The sequence below is a fragment of the Bos grunniens genome, chromosome 6 (genome assembly GCF_055505025.1).
Source record: "Bos grunniens cultivar Pamir isolate PY7600 chromosome 6, Bosgru_T2T1.0, whole genome shotgun sequence".
In the NCBI taxonomy this organism is placed as follows: domain Eukaryota; kingdom Metazoa; phylum Chordata; class Mammalia; order Artiodactyla; family Bovidae; genus Bos; species Bos grunniens.
The window spans coordinates 77,850,525-77,873,487 of NC_141170.1; the positions used below are offsets into that span (position 1 = coordinate 77,850,525).

Sequence of the window (22,963 nt, forward strand, 5' to 3'; positions counted from 1 at the left end):
TCTTCAGCATCAGTCCTTCCAAAGAAATCCCAGGGCTGATCTCCTTTAGGATGGACTGGATGGATCTCCTTGCAGTCCAAGGGACTCTCAAGAGTCTTCTCCAACACCACAGTTCAAAAGCATCAAATCTAACCTTAACCCAGAGTATTAATTCCATTCTATTAATCTTTTTATCATTCACTCATTCATTCTTTCAGAGAAGGCAATGGCACCCCACTCCAGTACTCTTGCCTGGAAAATCCCACGGATGTAGGAGCCTGGTAGGCTGTAGTCCATGGGATCACTAAGAGTCGGACACAACTGAGTGACTTCACTTTCACTTTTCACTTTCATGCATTGGAGAAGGAAATGGCAACCCACTCCAGTGTTCTTGCCTGGAGAATCCCAGGGATGGGGGAGCCTGGTGGGCTGCTGTCTATGGGGTCGCACAGAGTCGGATATGACTGAGGCGACTTAGCAGCAGCAGCAGCATTCATTCTTTAACATATTTATATATAGCTCTTATATGGATAATCTAGGCACCATAAGGTAAGGTAAGGTAAGGTAAATCACTTCAGTCGTGTCCGACTCTGTGGGACCCCATAGACGGCAGCCCAACATGCTCCCCCGTCCCTGGGATTCTCCAGGGAAGAACACTGGAGTGGGTTGCCATTTCCTTCTCCAATGCATAAAAGTGAAAATTGAAAGTGAAGTCGCTCAGTCGTGTCCGACTCTTCGAGACCCCATGGACTGCAGCCCACTAGGCTCCTCTGCCCATGGGATTTTCCAGGCAAGAGTACTGGAGCGGGGTGCCATTGCCTTCTCCGAGGCACCATAGATATAAATAAAAAATAACTTTCGTCCCCTATCTTCACTTTCAAGGAATTAACAGTAGGGTGAAATCTATTAAGGATTAGGATGAACCACAGAGTAATTTTTTAGTTGAAGTATATAATTGATTTACAATGTTGTGTTCATTTCTGCTATACAGGAAATTGATTCAAATATATATATATATACATTTATTTTCACATTATTTCCCATTATGGTTTATCATAGGATATTGAAGATAGTTCCCAATGCTGTACAATAGGCTCTTGTTGTTTTTTATCCTATATATACTAGTTTGCATCTGCTAACCCTGAACTCTCACTCCATCCGTTTCCCACCATCCCTCCCCCTTGGGAACCACAAGTCTGTTCTCTGTGTCTGTGAGCCTGCTTCTGTTCCATAGACAAGTTCATTAGTACATAAGGCAATTTTTAAATAAAAGGATGAGGACCTACATTACCCAATGGAGAGCTTCTTGGAACTGCTGCTTCCAAATTTTACATTTTGAAGAATTACCAGGAGTTTCATAGATGAGAAAGAAAGCAATTTTAGCTGAGCAATGGCTCAGAGGCAGAAAAACAGTGCAGCGATTCTCAAACCTAGTTGCACATTAGAATCATCTATGAGGTTTTTAAAAATATGATGCTTGGTATCCATCGAAGATGAATTAATTACCTCTGCAGGTAAGGCCAGGATATCTGTAATTTTTTACAATCTTGCCAGGTGACTCTAATGTAAGGTCATGATTGACAATCACTGGTTTAGTGGCTTTACAATACTTCAAGTTGTTTTATACAGCTTATGCATAGTAGGAGGCAGGAAATAGTAGTAAAAAATCTTAGAACTGAGGATCAATGAGCAGGCTATCAATACAACATTGGCATTTTATGTAACACAGCACAGAGAATAGGTAGGGGAGTGGTGTTTACAAAGTCTCCAAGTCAGTAGTGTGTAAAACATCATTTACATTCGCACTGATTTAATTAGCATTTCTGCTTCAACACAAGTTGCATTATCTCACATTTTTTGACACATTTGTCCCAAGAACATCAACTTGTACCAAACAAACACATTTTAAAATAGCAAACTTAAGAGAATCTGCCCCTAAATATTTTGCATTTATAATAACCCCAGGTCTGTGTAGTGGGAAAATTCTCCAGTGTTGAGAATTTCTGTAAATTCACTGCTATTTCCAAGGTCAACAACAGCCTGCTCACTGCTTGAACATCAGCAGCTGCCATGTGTGAGTGAGTTAGAGTGAAGATATGCCAAGTTTATACTTGAATTATGCTCCTTGCACCAGAAGCAGTGGAGTGTGGAGAAAAACTAGGGTTTCTGTGGTTAGAGAGCTCTGACTTCTTGTTTTCCGAAATCGCACTTTCATCAGTTCCCAGAGAGGTGAGCCTGGAGACAGTTATGTGATCCTATGGAACCAACATTTTCTCATCTGCAAAATGAAAAGGTAACAGATACTTTACTGAGTGTGAACTCTCTCCCAAACATTGCACATATGCTTTCAACAAGCACATTATATGATCCCCTAATGAATGAATTTCCCCTATAGACTAGCTATGCAGTGCCTGCTGCCCGACTCCTGCCCCTGCCATTTTCATTCCCCTGCTTCTGCATCACTAGGAAGCAAGAGAGACCTGAGGGTTTGTAGGTTTCCCAAAGGAATAGAAAGTAGAGTTCCTACTAGATAGATTCCCACACAAGCAGGTAGCTTTCTAGTTCTGGAATAGGTTGAAAAGAGGGCAGCCCTTTGAAGAAAGCCATGTTCTACCAGGGCCCCTGCATCTGTCAAGCTTTGCAGCATTGTCCCAGGCATGATTCTTTAAATTTGCTTTTACTATGAAGTAATTAGCTTTGATAGCCATTTTACATATCAGGAAAAGGAAGCTTAAAACTTAAGTGACTGACTCCAAATCCTGACTTTTTTACTTACCGCATAGTGCTCTCTTCTTAACACAAAATATATCAAGAAATGGCATATTCTCTGTTTCTTTGGAGGCAACAGGATATGTAAAAAACAGCCCTCAGTCATAGTGCCCCTTGCTGATCATGATATAAGCAAAAGATGGGCTACACTGGTTTGAGAATGTGGCTGGTGAGAATTATTTCTCCCAGAAACAATGTCAATGATTATGTCTGCACCTACTGTGTGCCAGGTCCACTTCTAGGCATGTGTATGAGAAGGGGTGGGGAAATACCCATATTCAGTACACTGTAGTCTCTTTGGAGGGCAGGACATTTCAGGAAATAGGGTCTTTATCCTCCATCCAGCTTTCTATATGACCTGGTAGAGGGAAAAACGGAGAAGGCGATGGCACCCCACTCGACTACTCTTGCCTGGAAAATCCCATGGACGGAGGAGCCTAGTAGGCTGCAGTCCATGGGGTCGCAAAGAGTCGGACATGACTGAGCGACTTCACTTTCACTTTCCACTTTCATGCATTGGAGAAGGAAATGGCAACCCACTCCAGTGTTCCTGCCTGGAGAATCCCAGGGACGGGGGAGCATGTTGGGCTGCCGTCTATGGGGTTGCACAGAGTCGGACGTGACTGAAGCGACTTAGCACCCTCAGCAGCAGCAGAGGGAAAAAGACTGCCACAAATGCTCTTTTCTTTCTTGGGTGGTATTTATAAAAATTGTTAACATAAGTATACTTCATCATGTTTTGAAACATTGCCTGCTTTTAAAGCAAGTACTAAGTTGATTTTTCCTTTGACAATTTTTTTTTTTTTTTAAAACTCGGGGGAAAGATCCTAAAAGTCATGGGCTTCTGTTCTCTTCATTCCACATGCAGATCTCTAAGACTGGAATCTTTTCCCTTGACTTTCCCTCTTCATCTCTATGATAGATGTTTGGAGCCCTGAGTTTTTATGTTGTTCTAGCCACTCCTTAAAGCTCTTTGTAATATAGATGATGGAACAAGCCAATACAATTTATTCTAATTCCCCAGCTTATTAAATCAAACACTTGAAGGTCAGTGTTTAACAAAAACAGACCAGGAGTTCTTTCAATAAACATAGATGGTTATGCAAGGCATATGTGATGGGAGCCAAAGGAACAGAAACGTCTGTTTAGGTGGTCTTCAGCATACTCTTATAAATATAGATTGAGGTCGATGATGAATTTCTAGGCCTCCAAAGCCTGGAATGAGCTTTACTGTTGTTTAGTCACTCAGTCGTGTCTGACTCTTTGCAACACCATGGGCTGTAAGTCCTCCACGCTCCTCTGTGCATAGGATTTCTCAGGCAAGAACACTGTAATGGGGGTCTTCCCTTTCCTCCTCCAGGAGTCTTCCTGACCCAGGGATCAAACCAGCACCTCCTGTTTGGCAAACACAGTCTTTACCATTGAGCTGCCTGGGAAACCCTTAATCTTTATGTAACTTTGTAAAATGTTCATTATGCAGGACATCTCATTTAACAAAAAGTAATTGATCAAGGAGAGGCTACAAAAATGGGAATAACACCAAAGCAGAGTGCCAATGATTTGGTAATTAAAGAATATAACCTGTAGGCCAGAGTTTCCCTACAATGACAAGTTGGAGAGTCCCTTATATTCAGCATCTTATTTAACCACTTCACTTATTCAACAAACATATGTTGGGCACCTATTCTGCTGGGAGATATCCTAATTTCTGGGAATGCTTCAGGGAACAGAACTCCTGGACCTCTGGTGGTGTGGAGAATGTTGGGGAGAAGGTGGAGGGTCAGATAAGATGGCTGTGCAGATGATAAATAAAGTATCAGTTCAGTTCAGTTTGACTTTTTGTGAACCCATGGATTGCAGCATGCCAGACTTCCCTGTCCTTCACCAACTCCTGGAGCTTACTCAAACTCATGTCCATTGAGTCGGTGATGCCATCCAACCATCTCATCCTCTGTCATCCCCTTCTCCTCCTACCTTCAATCATTTCCAGCATCAGTGTCTTTTCAGATGAGTCAATTCTTCACATCAGGTTGCCAAAGTATTGGAGTTTCAGCTTCAGCATCAGTCCTTTTAATGAGAATTCAGCACTGATTTCCTTTAGGATGGACTGGTTGGATCTCCTTAAAGTCCAAGGGGCTCTCAAGAGTCTTCTCCAACACCACAGTTCAAAAGCATCAATTCTTTTGTGCTCAGCTTTATGGTCCAACTCTCACATCCATACATGACCACTGGAAAAACCATAGCCTTGACTAGATGGACCTTTGTTGGCAAAGTAATGTCTCTGCTTTTTAATATGCTGCCTAGATTGGTCATAACTTTTCTTTCAAAGAGTGAGTGTCTTTTAATTTCATGGCTACAATCACCATCTGCAGTGATTTTGGAGCCCAAAAAGATAAAGTCTCTCACTGTTTCCATTGTTTCCTCATCTATTTGCCATGAAGTGATGGGACCCAATGCCATGATCTTAGTTTTCTGAATGTTGAGTTTTAAGTCAACTTTTTCACTCTCCTCTTTCACTTTCATCAAGAGGCTCCTTAGTTCTTCTTTGCTTTCTGCCGTAAGGGTGATGTTATCTGCATATCTGAGGTTATTGATATTTCTCCCAGCAATCTTGATTCCAGCTTGTGCATTATCCAGCCCGGCATTACAGATTTCTCAGGAGACAGGTCAGATGGTCTGGTATTCCCATCTCTTTCATAATTTTCCCCAGTTTGTTGTGATCCACACAAAGGCTTTGGCATAGTCAATAAAGCAGAAGTAGATGTTTTTCTGAAACTCTCTTGCTTTTTTGATGATCCAGTGGATGTTGGCAATGTGATCTCTGGTTTCTCTGCCTTTTCTAAATCCAGCTTGGACATCTGGAAGTTCACAGTTCACATACTGTTGAAGCTTGGCTTGGAGAATTTTGAGCATTACTTTGCTAGCATGTGAGATGAGTGCAATTGTGTGGTAATTTGAACATTTGATGACACAAAGTATGAATAAGGTAATTTTAGATAGAAAAAAGTGCTATGAAAACATAAAGAGAGTCATGACAATGACTGTATGTTTGGGTTGGTACAAATGCAAGCCTTGCAACAAAGAACTGGAGGCAGTGCTTCTCTTAACAAAAATCACTAGCATGACATGAAATACTATATATGAAACCACTTACTCCAACACCCAGCACTTACCTGATTTATTAGCAACCCATCTTTGGCCTTATAAGGCCAGTGAAAGCTTACCTCAAGGCCATGATGGTCTCCAGGAAGTGCTTTGACTGCCATCCTGGGCTTCCAAAGAAAGAACACTGTTTAGATAACATAACAGGCCACATTTATTTTAATCATTAGCATCTTTGATGTGTTTATGCTTGGTGAAAGGTCATGGAAAACTGAAGTTAACCTAGACTGGAAAGGCTACAGGCTCATCTGCTCAAGACAATTGCAGGGAATTTATAAACTCAAAGAGTCTGAATCATGAACAGAAGCCACATATTCACTCCTAATACTGTACTGAACTGCAATTACTGAAAAGGAATTGTTCAAATTAAGGAATCAGCCATACAGTATTGTGATTTGCCTTTTTTTTTTCTCAAAATCTCAAATACAGAGAAGTTTTTCCAAAGACTGCATTCTATAGATACAACAGATTAAAGAAGCAAACATAAAAATCCAGTCATTGTGTTAAACCAGACAGAAAAGAGATTTGCAAAAGTGCAAACTAATGTGACTCTTCTCACTATTTCTTTGTTTTAGAAAATATATTTCTTTTTCATAAAATATGTTATTTGGGGTACATAATGGGTTTAGGTTTGTTTTATAAATTAATAATATATTAAAATCTTTAGTTTCAATTTTTAATATAGTAAACCCTAATAGTTAAAATACCTACCTATATAAACAAAATTTCTTTGTGGTTCTTAAAATTTTTAAGAGTGCTAAGAGGTCATAATGTTTAAGAGCAGCTACACTCTACCATGGCATTAAAAACAAATGACTGAATCTTAACACAGTTCGAAAAAGACAATTTTGAAATTATAAGCTTTGTGAGGGCAGGCATATTTGTCTTTATCTGCTTAGAACTGTTTCCCAAGTCCTTAAATCTAAAGTGCCTGGCATTCAAAAAATAAATAAAAGAAAATATATTTTACACAAAATCAACAGTAAGTATTCAACATAGTTTTAAAATAATTCAGAGAGAAAATTCTTTCATAGAAACTGCCTCACATCTAGTCTTGGAAGTAAAAGCTAGAATTGGTGGCAGATACCTCAAGTTCAGTTTACATCCTGATATGCCAAAGTCAGCATAAAGCACGAAGTCCCAAGATGGTGTGCTAGGGCCTCTCTTCACCTGCGTTCCTGTCTCTGCTTCCCTGTGCCTCCCCATCTTCCACACAATTCTGTTTTGAGTACCAGGTTTATCTTAAGATGCAGAGAGGTGACCTGGAAAATTATAATTTAGGAAATATGAAGTTCTGGCCCCATTTCCATTTTTATTGTACTCAGAGTTATCAGATGACCCTGCACAACTGGGGAAAATACAGATTTGTAAAAATTACACCCTGTTCTATTTTCCTTAGGCTACAAATTTTGTTTCATTTCACTTGCATAATTAACCTAGAGTAGAGAAAAGCAATATACTGGGCAGCATGCTTTTTGATTTACATACAGTATCTCATTTACTTCTTCTCTTACATTATCACATTTTAACCAACAAGGAATGTGCAGTTCAGAGACATTAAGTGACTTGCCAAAGGTCACACAGCCAGAATTAGAATTAGGTCACACAGTGTTTTAATAAGATATATTCTCTTTCTTTGTGGATTCCATTACAAGATAGTACCTTCAAAATGATGAATACCTTCAAAAGGAATATTACCTTTCCAGGTATAAAATTCTTCTATATATATATACGACTTCCCCGGTGGCTCAGATGGTAAAGCTTCTGCCTACAAGGCGGGAGATCTGGGTTCAATCCCTGGGTTGGGAAGATCTCCTGGGGAAGAAAATGGCAATCCACTCCTGTACATACATACATATATATATATATATATATACACACACACACACACACACACACACATACATACATACAAGAAGACAGTGATTTAAACTTGGGTGCATGATTACCCAGCATCAAATAATGAAATAAAGAAAAACTAAGAATGATTTCAAACATTTAAGTAATTAAATCATCCACCAATCAAGAAAATTAGTATTTAACACACAGTAAGAATCACTAGAGGGCTTCCCTGGTGGCTTAGTGGTAAAGAATCCACCTGTCAATGCAGGAACCACGGCTTCGATCCCTGATCCGGGAGGATCCCACATGCTGTGGAACAACTAAGCCCGTGTGCCCCAACTATCAAGCCCGTGCTGTAGAGCCCAGGAACTGCAACTACTGAACCCATGTGCCACAGCTTCTGAAGCCCATGTGCCCCAGAGCCCTTGCTCCACAAGAGTAGCCACTGCAGTGAGAAGCCTGCACACTACAAGTAGAGAGCAGCCTCTGTTTGCTGAAACTAGAAAAAAGTCCTAGCGTCAGTGAAGACCCAGTGCAGTCAAAAATAAATAAATTTTTAAAAATTTAAGAAAAAGAATCATTAGAATGCAATCTCTGAGTATAGACACCACAAATTTCTGCATTTCTATTCTATCTTCTGTGGACAGGGCAAGAGAAGAGTGGAACAGAGGAAAAATTGTGAGCAGGGGATACCTGGGTTGAATACAGATTTAATCACTTTAGTGATTGTAATTTCTCTTGCCTTCATTGACCAGTTTTGCTAGAAAGTGGGGGTTATAAAAGCATCTGAACAATTCCAGGAAAGATGACATGTGTATTCATGAGAAGCTAGTTTATTATTTTTAAATAAATGGTTTCCTTCTCCATTTATTTAAAAATACAAAATTCTCCAGCAGGCTGAATGGGCATAATTCTGTGCCCCAAAAGTCATGTGTTTAAGGCCTACCCCCCAGTAACTCAGAATGTAACTGTATTTAAAATTGAGTTTCAGGACTTCCCTGATGGTTCAGTGGTTAAGACTTTGCCCTCAGTGCAGGGAATGTGGGTTCAATCCCTGGCTGAAGAGCTAAGATCCCAGACTCCTCACAGCCAAAAGACCAAAATATAAAACCAAAGCAATATTTTAACAAATTCAAATAAGACTTTAAAAAAATAAAATCAAGTCTTAAGGAGGTTATTAAAGTTCAGTGAGGTCATTGGGATGGTCCTTCATCCAATATGACTGATGTCCTTATAGTGTGAGATCAGGACACATACAGAAGGAAGACCATGTGAAGGTTACAGGGAGAAGACGCTGTCTCTAAGCCAGGGAGAGAAGCCTCAGAGGAAACCACCCTGCCAGCACCTAGGTCTGTTTTCCAGCCACTAGAACTGTGAGAAATTTCAGTTGCTTAAGCCACCCTGTTCGGGGCACTTACGGCAGCTGTTATGGCACACTAATCAATAAGCTTAGCTTTTTTATGAACACTTTGGCCTCTGCTATGGTCAGAGTGCGTGTGCCTTCAAAATTTCTATGCTGAAAACCAAATGCCCACAATGATGGTGTCAGGAGGTCAGGTCTTGAGAGGTGATTAGGTGATGAGAGCAGAGTGCTTTTGAATGGGATCAATGTCCTTATAAAAGAGGCCCTAGGAAGTTAGCTCTTCCTCCATATGGGGACACAGTGAAGTCTGCAACCTGGAAGAGAGCCTTCATTCATCCCAACAATACCGGGACCCCGATCTCAGATCTCCAGCCTCAAGAATTGTGAGAAATAAATATCTGTTGTTGATAAACCACCCACTCGGTGGTACTTTATCCTAGAGTCCAAACAGGCTAAGATAACCTCTTATAACCGGATATTGACATCTAAGGCTCCCAAGCATAGCTTTGCCAAAGTCTAGAAGCAGTTCAGACTCCCTCTCCCACGCCACCTTGGGGCTTTCACTGAAAGGAAAGGCAGGTCACTGTAAGGGAAGGCTGGAACAATCCCAGAGATGCCTGCTTCTTCATGCCGTCCCAGGAAGTTCACACCACACTCAACACCTTCCCATTCTGCTCCCTTGGGCATCAGCCTTTCCTCCTCTGTGTTTCTAAACTACACAAAGTGTTGGGTTGGTATTGCTGACACATTGAATAACAACACTTAATTAACAAGGACACACTACTCTAGCACCTTTTACTAGTTTATTTGCCCAACTTTAATTTCGTTTGCCTCTCAGTTTCTAAATTCTAACTCAACCTGCTAATTACTTGTGCTAATTCTGCTTCATTCTTCTAGAAAAAAAAAATCTTTAAAACATCAGTTTTGTAGATGAAGAGGAACAATGAATTCAGTAAAAGACCCAGTTTCTGTTCAAGAAATGTAGGTTAGGTAGTAGGAAAAGACATTTTTTTATTAGTCAGCCTTAATAAGAAATAGTTTCTTTTGGTATTTGGTTATGCCCTTTTAAAATTGTTCAGACACATATTTAATAATTGTAGAAATCCAAAAGAAGCTCATCTTCACATCTAGGAAGTTATGAGTGAAGTGATGTCTCGGGGTTGGTATGAAATGACTGGGGTGCATTATATCATAATATCATATTCTCACCACTGAGCTGGTTCAGCCAGTGAAGGCTTGGGGCATGGTCACCATGGTGATTTCTGTATTATTGTTGTCTTATCTTCTGCGGTTAACTTAACAAGGTGTTTGTGCTAATAGCTCTGGGGTTTAGAGGGAAGGTAAAGGTCACTTTCACTTTTCACTTCCATGCATTGGAGAAGGAAATGGGGGCCCACTCCGGTGTTCTTGCCTGGAGAATCCCAGGGATGAGGGAGCCTGGTGGGCTGCCATCTCAGGGGTCGCACAGAGTCGGACACGACTGAAGCGACTTAGCAGCAGCAAACGTGCATATATCAAACCTCTTCTCAAATTTCTTGCTTAAAATATAGTCTTCTCCATGAATCAGGTGTGGGATTTTCCCTCTATCAGAGCAAATATGCCCTTTCCTCCAAATTTTTGAGTAGCCAACTCAAGTTAGCACCACTTAAGTGGTGAACTAGATCAAAATAAAACTTTATTTTCCCCTAGCTGAACTTGGTTTCTATCTTGAAGCCTCCTTCTGCATGATGCTAAGAAGAAGAAAAAAATGACTCATAATTTCCAGGTCAATTCTATGGATGATATGGTTTTTCTTATGTCAGGTGTAAAGGTGATTAAATTCAGGAGTTCATCCCTCTTTTGAGACTGTTGCTGAGGTCTGAGGTTCTTACTCAAACACCACTGTGACATTGGCAGAAGATCAAGCTGATCTTTCCAAACTCGATGCAGGTTTCAATCACCCCTTCTGTAGTCATGGCTGCTGCCTCCCTGAAGACATCTTAATGGGGAGAGACAAGGGGATTCAAGGAAACATATACAGGAAAGCTCACCTGTCTGGAGAGGATGGGCTCAAATTTCCAGCACAGCACAGATGCCTCCTCCTCTTGCTCTGTGGAAATAAGTGAAGACTCGTCAGGAAGAACAAATAGAGGTTATTTATTCAGATCTTGCTGTAAAGGTGTCAACCACCCCACTTGTGTTTGACGGTGACTCAAAAGCAGGCAGAGTGGGAAAGCTTTACAGTGAGAAGGCGTAAAACTTGAGATATGCTCTGGTTGCATGTTGTTGGTATGGGAAAGTTGAGGGTGGGCCAAGTAGAAGCAGATTATCTCCCGTGACTGTTTCAAGAAGCATATTTATCTTTTTTCTAGTTCGTTCTGAGTTGCAAACCAAATTTTGAGGGATAAAAGTTAGGGAAACTGACAGTCATTTTCCAAGTCCTGCCTCTAGGTTGATTGCTGCAGAGGTTGTTTTTTGGCTGCCTATACTTGCGGCTGCATTATGTGTGGGTCAGTTTCATCACCACCCGTGGTCTCACCATTGTCTGTTTATGCATTATTTCTCAGCCCTCTGAGGAACAGGTAGGACTAGTTGAAGAAGGCAGTGGTTCTCAAACTTTAGCTTGATCATACTGAATTACAAACACTAGGAGATAGACACACACACACACACACACACCAAGAAACAAGTTAAAACTTTACAACTCATCCTTCCCCATTTGTCTTCACATTTTCCCTCCAAGGTTATTAGTGCTTTGAAATTTCTCTTACTCATTTTCTACTATCAGTTTAGTGACTAACACGTAGAGAATTAGTGCCTGATTAGTATTTACAGTTTTGTCTAGGTTCTTTTATCTGTATCTTCAGATTGACTGTGACTAATAGAAAAGATTTGGCTCCAGAGCCTACTCTGTTAATTGTTGAAAGCAGTGCGGCTCCCACTCTGCAGCAGAGACAAAGCAAGGAGGAACGAGGCATTATGGGTAATAGGGTGAGGGAACTGGAAAGCATAAAACAAAGAAATGGACCAAGGGGCCCATTTGAACAGCTAAAGTCAGTTTGATGCCGTCTGTAGCTTCCCTGTTCAGTCCCTGTCCACATGAAAAAGTGAATGAGACTGACCTGGCCATTTACAGAATCCACTCCCTGCCTCTCTTTGGGAAATAGCATTAACTCTTTGACAAGTGGTCTAGTCAGGGTAAATCAATTTTGACGAAATTGGTTTCATTATTTTCTCTGAGTGGCCAATTAAATATTATTGTTATTTTTATTTAAATGGAACTGTCAGTCCATACTTATTTTAAAAAATGGACAATGAGGAGATAGCTTGTTCATTAACTCATTTATTGCCTAGTGTTTAATAACTTAGGCTGTAGAGCAGTAGTTACATGCTTGGATGCATATTAGAATCACCTAGGGAGAGGGGAAAAAAAAAAATACTTGTAAGATCAATAAATCAGAAACTCTGGGGGAGGGACCCAGGGTATTAAAGCTCCTCAGGTAATTCCAGTGTCTAGCCAGATTTGAAAGTTGCTGCTATAGAATGAGGCGTCCTGGTTTAAATCACAACAACTCTGCCTATTAACTGAGCAAATTGCTTAATAGCCCTGAGTCTCCATTTCCTCATCTGTAATATGATAAAATGAATAGAATCTACCTCAGAGGTTTTAGGGAGGATTAAGGGAGATAATCGGAGAAGGCAATGGTACCCCACTCCAGTATTCTTGCCTGGAAGATCCCATGGATGGAGGAGCCTAGAGGCTGCAGTCCATGGGGTTGCAAAGAGTCGGACATGACTGAGCGACTTCAGTTTCACTTTTCACTATCATGCATTGGAGAAGGAAATGGCAACCCACTCCAGTGTTCTTGCCTGGAGAATCCCAGGGATGGCGGAGCCTGGTGGGCTGCCATCTATGGGGTCACACAGAGTCGAATACAACTGAAGTGACTTAGCAGCAGCAAGAGAGATAATACATGGGAATGCTAGTACAGTTTCTGACACAAATAGCAAGTTGTATACTTGCATTATTATTAGTTTAATAAATCACAAAATATTGTTATTTCTATTATCATTAAGCCTATGAAAATTAAAAAAATAAGAAAATATAAGAAAATATGTTTTCAACTGTTTATATTACTGAGAAGAATTACATTTTATGTAGATATAAGGATAAAATCATGTGCTATGAGAAAAAAAGAAAAATGTAAAAGTAGATCTATGTAAGGCATCCTTGAAATAGATGTCTCAAGTTTCATCAAATCTTTGATGATTTCATCAACATCAAATAGATGTTTCAAAGACTTGAAATAGGGTCTCAAGTCTTTTCTTCTGATGATTCAATATCTAGTGTTAGTCACTCAGTCGTGTGTGACTCTTTGTGACCCCATGGACTGTAGCCTGCAAGGCTCTTCTGTCTCAGGGATTTCTCAGGCAGGAATGCTGGAGTGGGTTGCCATTTCTTTCTCCAGGGGATCTTCCCAACCTAGGGATTGAACCAAGGTCTCTGGCATTGCAGACAGATTCTTTACCATCTGAGCCACCAGGTAAGCTATTTGATATCTAGGAAGAAGAAAACTTTATTTGTGAATAACTGAGTTGAAAACAACTTTAAACAGACCAAAAAGAACTAACTAGTTTTGTTTTATTTTGTTTGTGAATACAGTTTTATCCTTGGTGAGTGGGGCATAAATGGGCAGGTGAGGATATATTGAAATCTTGGATTCTATTATACTTTTGGAAAATCCCGGAAGAGAAAAGCAAAATTGGTTAAGTTCCTAATGTGCTAGCTTCCTAAGTAAAGATGAAAGACTATATTGACTAGCTCAAGGACTGCCATATCTAGTTTTTTTTTTCTGAAGGAAACTCTTCTATCCACAGTCCCTGCCAAGGGAGTTATAATTGCCAATGACATTTTCTGCACAAGTAGTCTGGTTCTGTCCTCATCTCTTCACACCCAGATATCCATTTGGCTAGGGCAGGACATGTTATCCATGGGCAGCCAATTTATGGCTAGAAAATGATTTCCCAGATGATTTACTTTGCAAGCTTTGACTCAACAGGAATAACATCAGTTAGAACCAATCACTTGCTTATCTTGGGAATGGTAAACCCGAGATAGAATGAACTACTTACAGCAAAAATTGTAAGATGAATGTAGGGAACCACAAAGTTGCAAGAAATAGGTAATGAAAAAATACCCAAAGGAAAGTGTGATATATTCAGTTATTAGTGACAGAAGTCATAGAACAAGAGATAGGAAGTTACAGTCATTCTAGAAGTAAAAGATCAATATTTCTACTGCCAAGGAAGAAATTAAATATTTTGATGCCTAAAGCTTCCCTTTTCAGTCTTTCAACTTCCAGTTAGGTCGATACCCTGAAAACTCTACAGATATTCCAATGCAACCTGAACCTTTACTGCCTGAGACTGTCTTGTTTATTTCCATGTTCCCTCAAATGTCCTTCCTCCTCCCCACATAACAGGAGATAAGGAGAATTTGTCTCTGTTCTTTGGAACATAAATAAATGACCTTCAGATAATCAGAATAAAGGAAATCTTTGCCAAACAGAATCTTAAAAGTTTCTTACATTCCAAGAGAGTGTTTGCTTATGGTCAAGGGACTAACCAAGGATTGTGAGACCTGAAGTTTAAACAGTTTGGAGGGCCCTCCATAAGAAAAGGAATTTAAATACACTGACCTACTGGATACAAATGTAGAGAATTAGATGGGGCCTGAGTCAAATGGAGATCCTAAAGCTTGACTTCCCAGGTGGTGCAGTGGTAAAGAATACTCCTGCCAACTCAGGAGATTCAGGTTTAATCCCTGGGATGGGATGATCCTCTGGAAAATGAAATGACAACCCACCCCAGTATTCTTGCCTTGGAAATCCCATAGACAGAGGAGTCTGATGGGCTACAGTCCATGGGGTCCCAAAAGAGTTGGTCACAAGTTAGTGATTAAACTACAACAAAGCTTGGCTTCACTAGCTTCATGATGACTGTGGTATAAAGTGGAGGGAAGAGAGTGAAAAGGAAAATGAAGTATTCATATGTCATCTCTTTCATCGTTCACCTAGGCTTGACCCTGGCCAAGAGTTTGGGAAGTGTTATATTTTTGTCAGTGATTCTAAATAACTTAATGACATTAACCATTGAATTGGCCCTCCTTCCAATATTTTGGTCACACATGTGCCCTTAAAAAACTTTTATCTATTAGAGTTATTATTAGACATCAAGCATTTGTTTATCTTGCTGAGGTTCTAATACATCTTATTTCATTCCAGTGAAATATAACATTGATTTTAAACTAATGTTGTTCATTCACTAGAGATAGCCCAGAATATCTTTTCTAAGGTTTGCTTTTTCTTTTTGGTACCCATGTATTCCCAAAGGCTAAAAACCCAATTTATTATTATTGATCTGTCTTTCAGTATAGTGCAGAAATCTTTTGCTTTAGATTTTTTTCATCTTTTATTACTTTCGTTTTATAATTAAACTCCTACTGAAGCTGAATTGTCAAACATCTCAATAACTATTGGAAAAATATGTGTTTGATCCCTTTTCTACTATTTTGAAGTAACTTAAACCAATATGAAATTTCTAAAAATTCATGTAGTCATTTTTTATGCTTAAAATTAGTTCTCATTTATTATCACTTATATGAAAAGAATTTATTCAGAGCTTTCTATGAGTTTTATATTCTGTTTTCAGGTAAAAGACAAATTGTGAACCCACAGACCCTGTTTTCAATGAATAAGTTTACTTTAGATAAAATATGAATGCAAACTTCAGTTCAGTTCAGTTCAGTTGCTCAGTCGTGTCCGACTCTTTGTGACCCCATGAACCGCAGCATGCCAGGCCTCCCTGTCCATCACCAACTCCCGGAGTCCACCCAACGAGAAACTATTACCTATAGGAACTAAAGTATGGATATTAATTCTGCAACTATATTAAACTGTGTGTGGTTAGAGTCAGGATATGGAAGGTATCATGAGGGTGAAGTAGTAGTGGGATTACGGGAAGAGAGACAGGAAATGCTTTTCAGGAGAGCATTCTGCAGAAAACCACGTGAAGGAAGGTGACAGAAGCTCACTGAGCTGTGGTAGCAACTTTAGGGACAATGGCCTGGGAGTGTGGGGAGCCCTGTGAGAGACTGGTGAAAATAAGGGTTAAATTAACAAGAAGCAGCCAGATCACTAAATCTTAAGGGTTTTTTGTTCCCCTGACATAGGACATGAAATCATTGATGATTTTTTAAAATTATTTCATGATTTTTTTTTCAGTTGTATATATGAACTTAATTATTGTAGAATATATAAAAGATGGTGCAAATGTATTTCTCTCTTATACATCTTTTCATTATTAAATATATCACATACCCATCAAAGTTGCTGCTGCTGCTTAGTCGCTTCAGTTGTGTCCGACTCTGTGCGACCCCAGAGAGGGCAGCCTACCAGGCTCCGTGGTCCCTGGGATTCTCCAGGCAAGAACACTGGAGTGGGTTGCCATTTCCTTCTCCAATGCATGAAAGTGAAAAGGCAAAGTGAAGTCACTCAGTCGTGTCTGACTCTTAGCGACCCCATGGACTGCAGCCCACCAGGCTCCATGGGATTTTCCAGGCAAGAGTACTGGAGTGGGGTGCCACTGCCTTCTCCAACCCATCAAAGTACACAACCATAAATGTGTGACTTTTTAAAATTTTAACATTCTGTTTTAGTTTAATTTCAGAAGGTCCAAAATCTCATTTATTTCAGATTGTTTTTGACATGTTGATTCTGACTAATATTAAGTTTTATCCCCATTGATGATTCTTGATTGGAGGAATGATTTTGCTATGTTTCCAAGGTTTAATAGCTCTGAATTTAGTGTCAGAGTTGTGTTCAATTCATGTCTCTGAGAATTGTTAGCTGTGTAACTTTGGGCAAGTTCCTTTACCTTCCTAAACCTGATTATCTTCATATGTAAATGGTGGTATTAATGGTTCAGTATTCTGTAGAATTGAGTTTTTAATAAAATAACAACTAGTAAATATTTAGTATTTGTATCTGGGGACATAGGAAATACTCAGTATATGACATAACTTTTGTTATATCAGTATAACTTTTGTTATAACTACTAAGTTAGAAATCTACTGTGGTTAATATTTCAGTGCTGATCATCACCTAAAAGGGGAGACAGTGAAGAGTTTGTTTTTGTTTTTAAAATATATTGAGTTTAAGATAAAAATAAAATTGTGGAATTAGATATCGTCAATAAAAGCAATATATACATTTTTAAAGTCACATTATTTTATTTAGGTCCTGGGCTTCCCAGTGGTGCAGTGGTAAATAATTCATCTGCCAATGCAGGAGATGCAAAAGATGTGAGTTTGATCTTCCCTGGGTCAGAAACATCCCCTGGAGAGGAAATGGCAGCCCACTCCAGTATTCCTGTTTGGCAAATCCCATGGACAGAGAAGCCTAGCAAGCTACAGTCCATGGGGTCACAGAATCAAACATGGCTGAGCGCGTGCACACGTACACACACACACACACACACACACAATCCAGACTACTCTGTGGTACAATAGACTTGCATGTTGTATATACACATGAAAGGGAAATAAGGAATTTAACACTTGGCAAATTAATCTTGGTCACAATTTGTACTTTTGCTTGCAACTTAGAAAACACAGATGAATTGTGCCTTTTAATTTAAGATAAGTCATCTGGATGATCACATTAGCTCAGAGAATAGCATAATCTATGCTAAGAAAGACAAAGAAGGAGATTATACGTTGGACACAGCACTTCTGTCCAAGTACTTTCATATTCTGAAGGTGAGAAGGTAGTTTTACAGATTATGGACAGAGATCTGACAAGGTCGAAGCGGGGATAGGAAACAGACTACAGATGATTCTGGACCATATCAAACTGTCTGGCTTCCCCATTTTATCCTGATTTGTATGACTAGCCAAAAGAAAGTCAGAAAGCAATCTCAAGTCTAGAGTTAGATCAAAATGGACTAACTTCGATTTTTTGATGAAGGAAAAAATAGATGCAATCTCTTAGCATGGTTCAGCCACTTGTGTGTGCATATACTTTTTCAAATTCTTTTCTATTGTAGGCTATTACAAGGTATTGATTACAGTTCCCTATGCTATATGGCAGGTCCTTGTTTACCTATTTTATACATGATAGTGTGTCTATTTGGTGTTTGTTTAAATGAATTAGTGTGTGACTTTATTTCATTTTATGCAAGTATTAATCAAACATTCAGTAGCCAGGCACATTCCAGCAGTACAAGATAAATTCTCTAAAGAGCTTACAAGCAGGGCTTCTCAGATTTTTTCATGTATGTAGAACTTCAGAGTTTCTTAAAAACGCAGATTTTGGGGACAAACCTCAGATATTAATTTAGTAGGAATAGATTAATGCTTAAGAACCTAGAAATTATTGACCAGCTCAGTGACTCTGATAAGAGATAAAATATTACTGTGGAGTTTGGCTTGCCCTTACATCTTATTTGAACTGGATAAATCGGTAATAGGTGAGATAGGAGGAACATAACCAAAGTAGAGTCAAGAATAAGCCAAAGTGTTGTAGCATAGCATAAGAGGTTCTGATTAGAAAAATCCACCAGCATCAAACTAAAAAAGCAAAAAAACTGTGAGAATTAGAATCTTCAAACCATCTAAGGTTTCAGAATAGGGGAAAAATCATATAAGAATGATTTAATATTGATTTGATTGCTCAAGTTATAAGACTGAAAATCCAGTTAAGGTTTAGGATGTTACCTTGTGTATTAGATTTTGCAAACTTTTTACTTAAAACAACAATAACAATGAAAAACTCCAGTAATTAGATGTTGCCTGTACAAATATTGAGCATTACTGAAAATTCTCATGTCTTAACACGTGTTTGAATTCAACCCTAGGGCATTCCACGGGCCCACATGTGGGCTGAAGCTGTGTAATCGTTTTTACTACTTACAGGAGACATGTTGAACAATCTCTCCCTCAACAATAGAGCAAATTGTGATATTAGAACCTAGTCTAGATTAGGACCCAGAGAAGCTAACTGAAGTGTTTCTTCCAGTCTCTCCAACCAAACACATCTTTCCCTTTCTTTAGAGATAGATGCAATCTCTGTATTTCATTCAGCCTTTAAAAGCAAAAGAGAAACATCAAACCATAAACAAGAAAAGAGGCATCATTTTGTCAGCTGAAGTAGGCAGGGAAATGACTTTCCCTGCTGTTTGCCTCAGCTGAATTACAGACCTGTGTCTGTGTGAAATCCAACTTGATGAGATTTTCTTTGTCACTGGTGCTGAAAGAACCTGTTTCTTGAGAGTCCTACTTAGAACTAGATTGTGCTGTTGCCATCCGCAAAGTTTCTTATCCCCACGTGTGGTCAGCAAGCCTCATTTTCCATGTTCCTTTTGCAGCTCCTTTGTACATTACCAGATATATATTTCCCTTGAATTTAGACTCAGTGGAAGAGATACTGTCAAGTATGTCAAAAATCTTTATTTTTATGTTTTAAGTATTGATAACATTTACAGAATAACATTAAGCATGGAAGGGTTACAATCAGAGAAACATTAGAAAAGCAAACACAGATCTCAAAAATGGCAGCAGATTGGTTATTTTACTATCAGTAGGATGAGATTCTGGTTTTCTTCCATGGCTGTTGGAGAAAAAGAAAAGAAGGGGAAGAACATTTATATCAACACCTAGGGGTCAAAGGAGTATGGAAACAAGCTTCCCTTTTCTGTTTTCCTAATCAGTTTGAGGCAAGTAGACTATAGGGCCTTAGGAAGCATCACTACAAACAAAGCTAGTGGAGATGATGGAATTCCAGTTGAGCTATTTCAAATCCTGAAAGATGATGCTGTGAAAGTGCTGCACTCAATATGCCAGCAAATTTGGAAAACTCAGCAGTGGTCACAGGACTGGAAAATATCCGTTTTCATTCCAATCCCAAAGAGAGGCAATGCCAAAGAATGTTCAAACTACTATACAATTGCACTGATCTCACATGCTAGTGAAGTAATGCTCAAAATTCTCCAAGCCAGGCTTCAACAGTACATGAACTGTGAACTTCCAGATGTTCAAGCTGGATTTAGAAAAAGGCAAATAAACCAGAGGTAAAATTGGCGTCATCTTCTGGATCATCAAAATAGCAAGAGAGTTCCAGAAAAACATCTACTTTTGCTTTATTGACTATGCCAAAGCCTTTGACTGTGTGGATCACAACAAACTGTGGGAAATTCTTCAAGAAATGGGAATACCAAACCACCTGACTTGCCTCCTGAGAAATCTACATGCAGGTCAAGAAGCAACAGTTAGAACCAGACATGGAACAACAGACTGGTTCCAAATTGGGAAAGGAGTATGTCAAGGCTGTATATTGTCACCCTGCTTATTTAACTTATATGCAGAGTACGTCATGAAAAATGCTGGGCTGGAAGAAGCACAAGCTGGAATCAAGATTGCCAGGAGAAATATCGATAACCTCAGATATGCAGATGACAGCACCCTTATGGCAGAAAGTGAAGAGGAACTAAAAAGCCTCTTGATGAAAGTGAAAGAGGAGAGTGAAAAAGTTGGCTTAAAGCTCAGTATTTGGAAAGCTACGGTCATAGCATATGGTCCCATCACTTCATGGCAAGTGGATGGAGAAACAATGGAAACAGTGAGAGATTTTATATTTTGGGGCTCTGAAACCACTGCAGATGGTGACTGCAGCTATGAAATTAAAAGACACTTGCTCCTTGGAAGAAAAGCTATGACTAAGCTAGAGAGCTTATTAAAAAGCAGAGACATTACTTTACCAACAAAGGTCCATTTAGTCAAAGCTATGGTTTTTCCAGTAGTCATGTATGGATGTGAGAGTTGGATTATAAAAAAATTTTGAGCACTGAACAATTCATGATTTTGAACTGTAGTGTTGGAGAAGACTCTAGAGAGTCCCTTGGACTGCAAAGAGATTCAACCAGTCCATGCTAAAGGAAATCAGTCCTGAATAATCATTGGAAGGACTGATGTTGAAGCTGAAACTCCAATACTTTGGCCACCTGATGTGAAGAACTGACTCATTTGAAAAGACCCGGATGCTGGGAAAGATTGAAGAAGGGAGGAGAAGGGGATGACAGAAGATGAGATGGTTGGATGGCATCACTGACTCAAAGCTACATGAGTTTGCATAAGCTCCAGGAGTTGGTGAAGGACAGGGAAGCCTGACGTGCTGCGGTTCATGGGGTCACAAAGAGTTGGACACGACTGAGCAACGAAACCGAACTGAAGACTGTAGGTTGCATTTAGGGTCTAGTGGATAGTCTCAGTGTCTCTAGATAACTGAGAAGTATATAGACCTGGTTAAATTCAGCTGGCTCTGATTCTAACCTCAGTAATTCAGGAACCACCCACCAGCAGACAGACAGTATCAAGAATCCCAGCATTGTTTCCTTACTTGGAGATCTCTTGATTATAAACAAAGCCTTCTCCCTTTCCTTCTTGTTTCTGGCAGTTCATCTTCATATATTACTTTCTCTAAGTGACACAAATGCTTCTCCTTATTTAGAGATACTGGAAATCTGGACCTCCCATTCCTGGCTCTCTGTTTATCCCCTCTAACTATCCATGATCAAAGCTGTGAGCAGTGAACCAGTGCACCTGTGTTTCTTCATGAGAACTCCAACATGATGACTCTTCAGTATTATCAGGATTAAAGCCCAAAAGTTGAACACTGTAGAAAATTTGGAGATAGTTAGGGCAAGATAGATTTAAAGATGTTGATCTTTGGATCCCTCTAAAAGCTGCTTCTTTCCTTGTTCATTTTATCCTTTCCTCTCCCATTCTAAAAGAAAATTAGTATCTTAAACTCCAGTCCAGGCTTAATTTCCTCGTAATTCTTGGTCCATCACAACTTCTGATATATGGATAGAAAGAGAGATAGAGTTGTTGTTTGTTTTTACTTTCTTAACATTTTATTTTGTATTGGGGTATAGCCAATTAACAATGTGATAGTATCAGGTTAACAAATAAGGAACTCAGCCATAAATATAAAGTATCCCTTCTCTCTCAAATCCCCCTCCCATACAGGCTGCCACATAACACTGAGCAGAGTTCATGTGCTATATGATAGGTTCTTGTTGGTTATCCATTTTAAATATAGCAGTGTGTACATGAACATCCCAAACTCCCTAACTGTCCCTCCCCTACGGCAACTGTAAGTTCATTTTCTAAGTTTATTAGTCTGTTTTGTAAGTAAGTCCATTTGTATCATTTCTTTTTCTTCACTCCCCTTTTCTTGAGAATACTCCCTTAAGAAATCATATGCACCAAAATTCCATTTTTAGACTCAGCTTCTAGTGACACCTGACCTAGGACAGCATATTTACTTTGTTTTTTGTAAGAAACTTTATTTCTGCTTTAATTTCTCATCCCACTAGGTATTAGAAATGTGATTGCATTGAATCAGCACACCCCCCCTCTTTCTTTTTATATGGAGCTTATGTTGTGTAAGGACCTGGTGGGGGCTTGTGGGTATGGGATGGGGTGTGGATCATGTCTGGGCCTTAATTACCTTTCTGCACAGTCCCTACTTTGTCCTGCCTCATTCCTGCCTGTAGGAGCTCTTCAGGACCACAGTTCTCTAAGCCACTTCCCCACATCACCCCACTGCAGAGTAGACAGGAAACACTCTACTGCACCTGACTCCATGGTGGGCTGTAATAAACCCTTCCTTGAGCCCCTTTCAGACATCAGATAACTCTTCTGGTGCCACAGACTCTGAGAAACTGATTCAGTCCAGTCCCCGGGCAAACCCAGGGCAGGAGCCTGTTTCTGTGCCCACCTGTGCCTGTTCCCGCCTGTGCTAGATGAAA

The 22,963-nt window shown here is 39.6% G+C and overlaps 1 protein-coding gene and 1 long non-coding RNA gene across 4 annotated transcripts in view; one reads left to right on the forward strand and one right to left on the reverse strand.

Moving 5' to 3' along the window:
- Positions 1-22,963, forward strand: part of KCNIP4 (potassium voltage-gated channel interacting protein 4) — a 1,317,771-nt gene that overhangs the window by 922,357 nt on the left and 372,451 nt on the right. The gene's annotated exons all lie outside the window — the stretch shown is intronic.
- LOC147370908 (uncharacterized) lies at positions 911-6,864 on the reverse strand. Its single transcript, XR_015165603.1, has 2 exons — positions 5,973-6,864; positions 911-2,257 (listed from the first exon to the last, which is right to left on the reverse strand). It is a non-coding gene; the product is annotated as an uncharacterized LOC147370908 (long non-coding RNA).